A 7,500-nucleotide genomic window follows, 5' to 3' on the forward strand; every position below is an offset into this window, starting at 1 on the left:
AAAGTTTTTAGAAGTATTAAAACAAAAATTTTTTTTATATATTATGTTTTTGTTATATTTTATAAGTAAACAATTTTCTTAATTATTCATACTCAAATTTTTTTAATATTATTATATAATATTATTTTTATATTTATCTAAAGAGAAGAAAATAAAAAATAAATAATTATATATATTAATTTTTTTCGAGTATATTGAAAATTTTATTACAAATAAAATATTCCATAACAAAATATTAATATATAATATTTTTGTTTATTCTTCTTTATTTAATATTTTAAAAATATATTATTAATATCATTTATTATTAATATTATTATTAACATAAAGTTTTATAATATTATATATAAATGATAAAAAATAATATTGATATATTAATTTAAAAATGTCGACAAATAATAAAAAATATATAAATTTTAAATGCTATTAAAAACATTTTATATTTATTTTTTTCTTATATTTGGCGTAAAACATTCATATATATAAATAATTTTACATTTCTTTTATAAAAATTTTATTTATCAATTTAATTAAATATGAAAAAATAAATTTTCTTTTTTAATTATTGATAAATTTCTTTTTCATAAAAAAAATTTTATGTAAAATAATCTTTTATTATATTAATATAATGTATACGACCCTCAGCCAGATGTGGTCCGGGAACAGTATCCAAGGACCGCAATGTGCGTTCGAAATGTCAATGTTCATGTGTCCTGCAGTTCACAAGTTGACGCGCAATTAGCTGCGTTCTTCATCGACCCACGAGCCAAGTGATCCACCGTCCAGGGTAATCTTTTTAAATTTTAAATGTAAGTATTATTATTAATAATAATCTTTATTTTTAATATAAAAAATAAAATTATTAATTTATATATCTTTATAAATTCTTTTAAAATAAAAAAATTTTTCTAGAATATAAATTATATATTTTATTTTAAATATATATATATATAAATTAAAGATATTATGGTATTAATAAATATATACATAACATTTTTGATATTTTTGTTAGTGCTAGCTAGATATAATAATTAATATTTGGTATATTTTATAGAAATGTATTTATTTTTTTTTTATAAATTATTTTCTACATAAAAATATATATAATATTAATATGGTACAAAACAAATGGGTTTGTTTTTTAACATAATAACTTTTAATAAAAAAAAAGAAATATCAAGACAAAACATAAAGAAATTTAAATTTGAAATAAATTTTATTCTTTAAAAAAATTTTATCTTGTGTTTTCTTTATTTTTATTATATAACATAGAAAAATAAAAATATAGATTATATCAATTATAATCTTATTTTATTTTTCTTAATAGAGATTATATACATATAAACAAATAATTTCAATATATTCTATTTTTAATTTCACTTTTTTATAAGAGAAATTATTTATAGATTTTATTAATAATTATTGTTTAATAATAATAATAATATTGAATATAAAAATATTTTATATGTAACAAATATATTATTAATATTTATATAATATTCTCTATATTATATGTATAGATATATTATGTGTATAAAAAAAGTTTGGCGTATTACTTTAATATGATATCATAACCAAAATAAATCTCTTTTAACACATAATTACTATTATATATTTTGAGAAAATTACATATTAATATGTTATTTTGTTAAAAAAAATATTTCTTATCAATAATATTTTTATTTTTTGGAATATTTAAAAACAATACAAAAAATATAAATAAATATATTTTATATATATCGTTAATGATCCTTCCGCAGGTTCACCTACGGAAACCTTGTTACGACTTTTACTTCCTCTAAATGATCAAGTTTGGTCATCTTCCCAGCAACATCGGCAATATCAGAAATATTGCCGCGTACCAGTCCGAAGACCTCACTAAATCATTCAATCGGTAGTAGCGACGGGCGGTGTGTACAAAGGGCAGGGACGTAATCAACGCGAGCTTATGACTCGCGCTTACTGGGAATTCCTCGTTCATGGGGAACAATTGCAAGCCCCAATCCCTAGCACGAAGGAGGTTCAGCGGGTTACCCGGACCTTTCGGCCTGGGAGGACACGCTGATTCCTTCAGTGTAGCGCGCGTGCGGCCCAGAACATCTAAGGGCATCACAGACCTGTTATTGCTCAATCTCGTGCGGCTAGAATGCCGCCTGTCCCTCTAAGAAGAATTATTTGTACGCCGGCAGTAAAAACCACATCAAAAAACTGCGTACCCATACACCATAACATATGCAACATAAAGCACAATATATACAAAATATAATCTTGATCGTTAAATCTCAAAAATACATGCATATATAAATACAATACATAACACACATGAAAATGAATGAAATGGGAAACAAACAGCCGATGGGCCTTGAGATGCCGGTAAAGTACGTCTATTTAGCAGGCTAGAGTCTCGTTCGTTATCGGAATTAACCAGACAAATCGCTCCACCAACTAAGAACGGCCATGCACCACCACCCACCGAATCAAGAAAGAGCTCTCAATCTGTCAATCCTTCCGGTGTCCGGGCCTGGTGAGGTTTCCCGTGTTGAGTCAAATTAAGCCGCAGGCTCCACTCCTGGTGGTGCCCTTCCGTCAATTCCTTTAAGTTTCAGCTTTGCAACCATACTTCCCCCGGAACCCAAAAGCTTTGGTTTCCCGGAAGCTGCCCGCCGAGTCATCGGAGGAACTTCGGCGGATCGCTAGCTGGCATCGTTTATGGTTAGAACTAGGGCGGTATCTGATCGCCTTCGAACCTCTAACTTTCGTTCTTGATCAATCAAAACATTTTTGGCAAATGCTTTCGCTTCTGTCCGTCTTGCGACGATCCAAGAATTTCACCTCTAACGTCGCAATACGAATGCCCCCATCTGTCCGTATTAATCATTACCTCGGAGTTCCGAAAACCAACAAAATAGAACCGAGGTCCTATTCCATTATTCCATGCACACAATATTCAGGCAAAATTTGAGCCTGCCTTAAGCACTCTAATTTGTTCAAAGTAAACGTACCGGCCCACCTCGACACTCAATTAAGAGCACCGCGACGGGATTGCAATTGGGGGCTGCCACCGCTCTTAACGGTTAAACACTTACGACAAATTACATAATAAAAATATATATAATGCATTAAATAAATAATAACACTAAAATATACTTTATACATAATCTGTACCACCCACCGGTAGGACGTCCCACATAACATGCTAGTTAAACAATGCGAGCATTGAACCAACAGTGTAGGACACAGATTCGACTACGAGCTTTTTAACCGCAACAACTTTAATATACGCTATTGGAGCTGGAATTACCGCGGCTGCTGGCACCAGACTTGCCCTCCAATGGATCCTCGTTAAAGGATTTAAAGTGTACTCATTCCGATTACGGGGCCTCGGATGAGTCCCGTATCGTTATTTTTCGTCACTACCTCCCCGTGCCGGGAGTGGGTAATTTGCGCGCCTGCTGCCTTCCTTGGATGTGGTAGCCGTTTCTCAGGCTCCCTCTCCGGAATCGAACCCTGATTCCCCGTTACCCGTTACAACCATGGTAGGCGCAGAACCTACCATCGACAGTTGATAAGGCAGACATTTGAAAGATGCGTCGCCGGTACGAGACCGTGCGATCAGCTTAAAGTTATTCAGAGTCACCAAATTAAACGATGCAAATTAAAATTTACACCGATTGGTTTTGATCTAATAAAAGCATTCCTTCCATCTCTGGTCGGAACTCTGTTTGCATGTATTAGCTCTAGAATTACCACAGTTATCCAAGTAAATGTGGGTACGATCTAAGGAACCATAACTGATATAATGAGCCTTTCGCGGTTTCACCTTAATTTGGCTTGTACTGAGACATGCATGGCTTAATCTTTGAGACAAGCATATGACTACTGGCAGGATCAACCAGGGAACTATTTGTATTTATAATATTAAATATATAATAATATACATGATATTTTTGTTTTCTTATTATAAGAAAAAAAATTTTCATACAATAATTATTAATATATAATAATATTATTACAATTTCATTTTAAATATCAGATGGTCTCACCCATTACTGATATAAATTTTTTTTTTTTTATATCTCTATTGTTTTAAAATTAATAGAAAAAACATATGAGATATATATATTATTATTAATTTTTTTTTTTTTCAAATATATATTTTATTATGTCATTTATATAATTTTTTTGCTTTTACAAAAAGAAATATATAACATGTTATTCATAATAAATATTATTGAATAAAAAAAAAAAAAAATAATTATGATTTTTGTCAGACCATCACCAAATGGGTCTTAAAATATTTCAAACATTTTCTCATACTCGTCGCTAGATTGAAAGCGTCATTTATTTTTTAATTTTATTTAAAAAGTTAATTTTAAATAAAAAACGTTATAATAACACTTAATATTCTCGCTTGGTATGAGGTGAGTCAATGTAATATTATTTATAAAAATAATTTTTATATAAATATTGTGTGCTCATATGGGAGTGTAAAGTTTAAAACTTATAACCCATGAACTTGCTTTGACAAAAAAATTTATATGTTATTCTATTTATAATCAATAATTTAATAAAAAAAAATTTTTTTTTAAATATTGATATAAAAAGATATACATATAGAGGTTTTTTTACAAAATTCTCATTAATTTTTTTACAAAAATAATAATACAATATTTAATATCAAAATAATCCAAACTGATTACCATCCAGACTATTATCAATATATATAAGATTGTATTATTATTCATTTCAATACATATTTATTAAAACTGAGATAAAATTTCATATATTAATAAATATGCATGTGTAAAAAAAAAAATTTTTATATAATAATTGAAAATGTTTTTGCTATTATTTTGTATACATACATTAAATAATTGATAACAATTTAATACAATGTACACCTAAAAAATAATAACAGCATATACATATTCGAAACATTACTAGCAAAAAAACCAAAATACAATATTAAATATCAAAATAAACCAAACTGATTACCATCCAGAATATTTTGAGTATATATATATATAATTTTGTATATTTTGCGTTCATGTTAATAAAATATATAAATGATACATATTTGAAAAGTGTTATTCTTCTTTCTGTTTTTTCGTAATATCATGGTGTCCATAGACATGCAAAAGCGTCATACCAAGCCATATACATACCTACACCACCTTTGTTGAATGATACACGAACAGTATGAAAATTAAACAACATATTCAATATCATTTTATATTATACTAAAATAAATGTTATTCTATTAAGAAAGTGTATATTTTTAAATTTGGCATTCATTACATAGTCAAAATACAATAATAATATAGATGATACATATACGATAATTGTTATTTTTCTTTCTGTTTTTTCGTGATATCATGGTGTCCATAGAATTGCAACGACGTCATACCAAGCCATATACAACTCTACACCACCTTTGTTGAATGATACACTTAGAGTATGAAAAATAAACAAATTATACTATATCATACTATATCATATATGTAAGACTGTTGAACATAATACCACAAAATACACTATTTCATATAGATATACATTCATTCTTGTCAACATAAAAGTACGTTATAAATGATACATATACAATAAGTTTTATTCCTCTTTCTGTTATTCCGTAATATCATAGTGTCCATAGAATTGCAACGACGTCATACCAAGCCATATACAACTCTACACCACCTTTGTTGAATGATACACGGACAGTATGAAAAATAAACAACCTATTCTATACCATTTAATATCATACTAAAACATGAAACAAATGTTATTCTATTAAAAAGTGTATTATTTTATTATATTTAGTATTCATTACACAGTCAACATACATAAATGATACATATACGATAAGTGTTATTCCTCTATCTGTGCATCCGTAATATCATAGTGTCCATAGAATTGCAACGACGTCATACCAAGCCATATACAACTCTACACCACCTTTGTTGAATGATACACGGACAGTATGAAAAATAAACAACTTATACTATACCATACTATATCATATGTGTGAGACTGCTGAACGTAATACCACTAATACACTGTTATACATAGATATACATTCATCTCATTAACTTACACGCACTATCCATCATATATATTAAAGACATTACACCCGGTGCTTCAAACTCAAAATATGATAATGTTTAAAATGGCTTTAAACATCATAAACTTTACAGAATAATCAAAATTTAAAGAAAAAAATTTTAAAAAAAAAATTTTTTTCAGCTAAAAATTTTTATTTTGGGACCAAAAAAATTTTTTTTTGCTTTTATCATATTTTATTAAATGAAATTTATGCATTATAATAAATTATTCAATAAACATTAATAATTATAATAAATTATTAAAAAATTTTTGGAATTAATGCAAATTTTTAGAAAAAAATGTATATTTTTTTTTTATATACAAATCGTACATGTTATATTGCGACAGGGTACCGGTATAATACATGTGATACATATGTAGATTTTCGAAAAAATTTTTATCCTTTTAAATGGTCCTAAATACTATATAAAGGTAAAATATATAGAATTTTTCGGGATTCATTAAAAAATTTTAGGGAAAAAATTTCATTTTATTTTATATACAAATCGTACATGTTATATTGCGACAGGGTACCGGTATAATACATGTGATACATATGTAGATTTTCGAAAAAATTTTATCCTTTTAAATAGTCCTAAATACTATATAAAGGTGAAATATATAGAATTTTTCGGGATTCATTAAAAAATTTTAGGGAAAAAATTTCATTTTATTTTATATACAAATCGTACATGTTATATTGCGACAGGGTACCGGTATAATACATGTGATACATATGTAGATTTTCGAAAAAAATTTTATCCTTTTAAATAGTCCTAAATACTATATAAAGGTAAAATATATAGAATTTTTCGGGATTCATTAAAAAATTTTAGGGAAAAAATTTCATTTTATTTTATATACAAATCGTACATGTTATATTGCGACAGGGTACCGGTATAATACATGTGATACATATGTAGATTTTCGAAAAAAATTTTATCCTTTTAAATAGTCCTAAATACTATATAAAGGTAAAATATATAGAATTTTTCGGGATTCATTAAAAAATTTTAGGGAAAAAATTTCATTTTATTTTATATACAAATCGTACATGTTATATTGCGACAGGGTACCGGTATAATACATGTGATACATATGTAGATTTTCTAAAAAATTTTTATCCATTTAAATGCTTCTAAATACTGTATAATGCAAATATATATAATAATTTACAGAATTAATACAAAATTTTTATTGTACAAATTCACATTAATAGTTAATTGGTTAAAAAAAAATTTCAATACACAATGGGAATCAGGCTATTTTATTGGAACTTATTTATAATTAATTCATAATATATTTTTCTATATAAATTGATTAATTGATTTTACATTCACCGTGTAAACGTATACACCATTCAAGTAACATAAAAAAAAAAAAAAAAAAAAAAATTATTAT

At 26.8% G+C, this 7,500-nt stretch overlaps 2 non-coding genes across 2 annotated transcripts; both read right to left on the reverse strand.

Moving 5' to 3' along the window:
* Window positions 1-635: 635 nt before the first annotated feature.
* LOC123303824 lies at window positions 636-790 on the reverse strand. Its single transcript, XR_006535907.1, has one exon. It is a non-coding gene; the product is annotated as a 5.8S ribosomal RNA (ribosomal RNA).
* A 953-nt stretch (window positions 791-1,743) lies between these two features.
* Window positions 1,744-3,899, reverse strand: LOC123303825. The gene has a single exon (XR_006535908.1). It is a non-coding gene; the product is annotated as a small subunit ribosomal RNA (ribosomal RNA).
* Between the last annotated feature and the right edge of the window lie 3,601 nt (window positions 3,900-7,500).

The sequence above is a fragment of the Chrysoperla carnea genome (assembly GCF_905475395.1).
Source record: "Chrysoperla carnea chromosome X unlocalized genomic scaffold, inChrCarn1.1 SUPER_X_unloc_142, whole genome shotgun sequence".
Lineage (NCBI taxonomy): Eukaryota > Metazoa > Arthropoda > Insecta > Neuroptera > Chrysopidae > Chrysoperla > Chrysoperla carnea.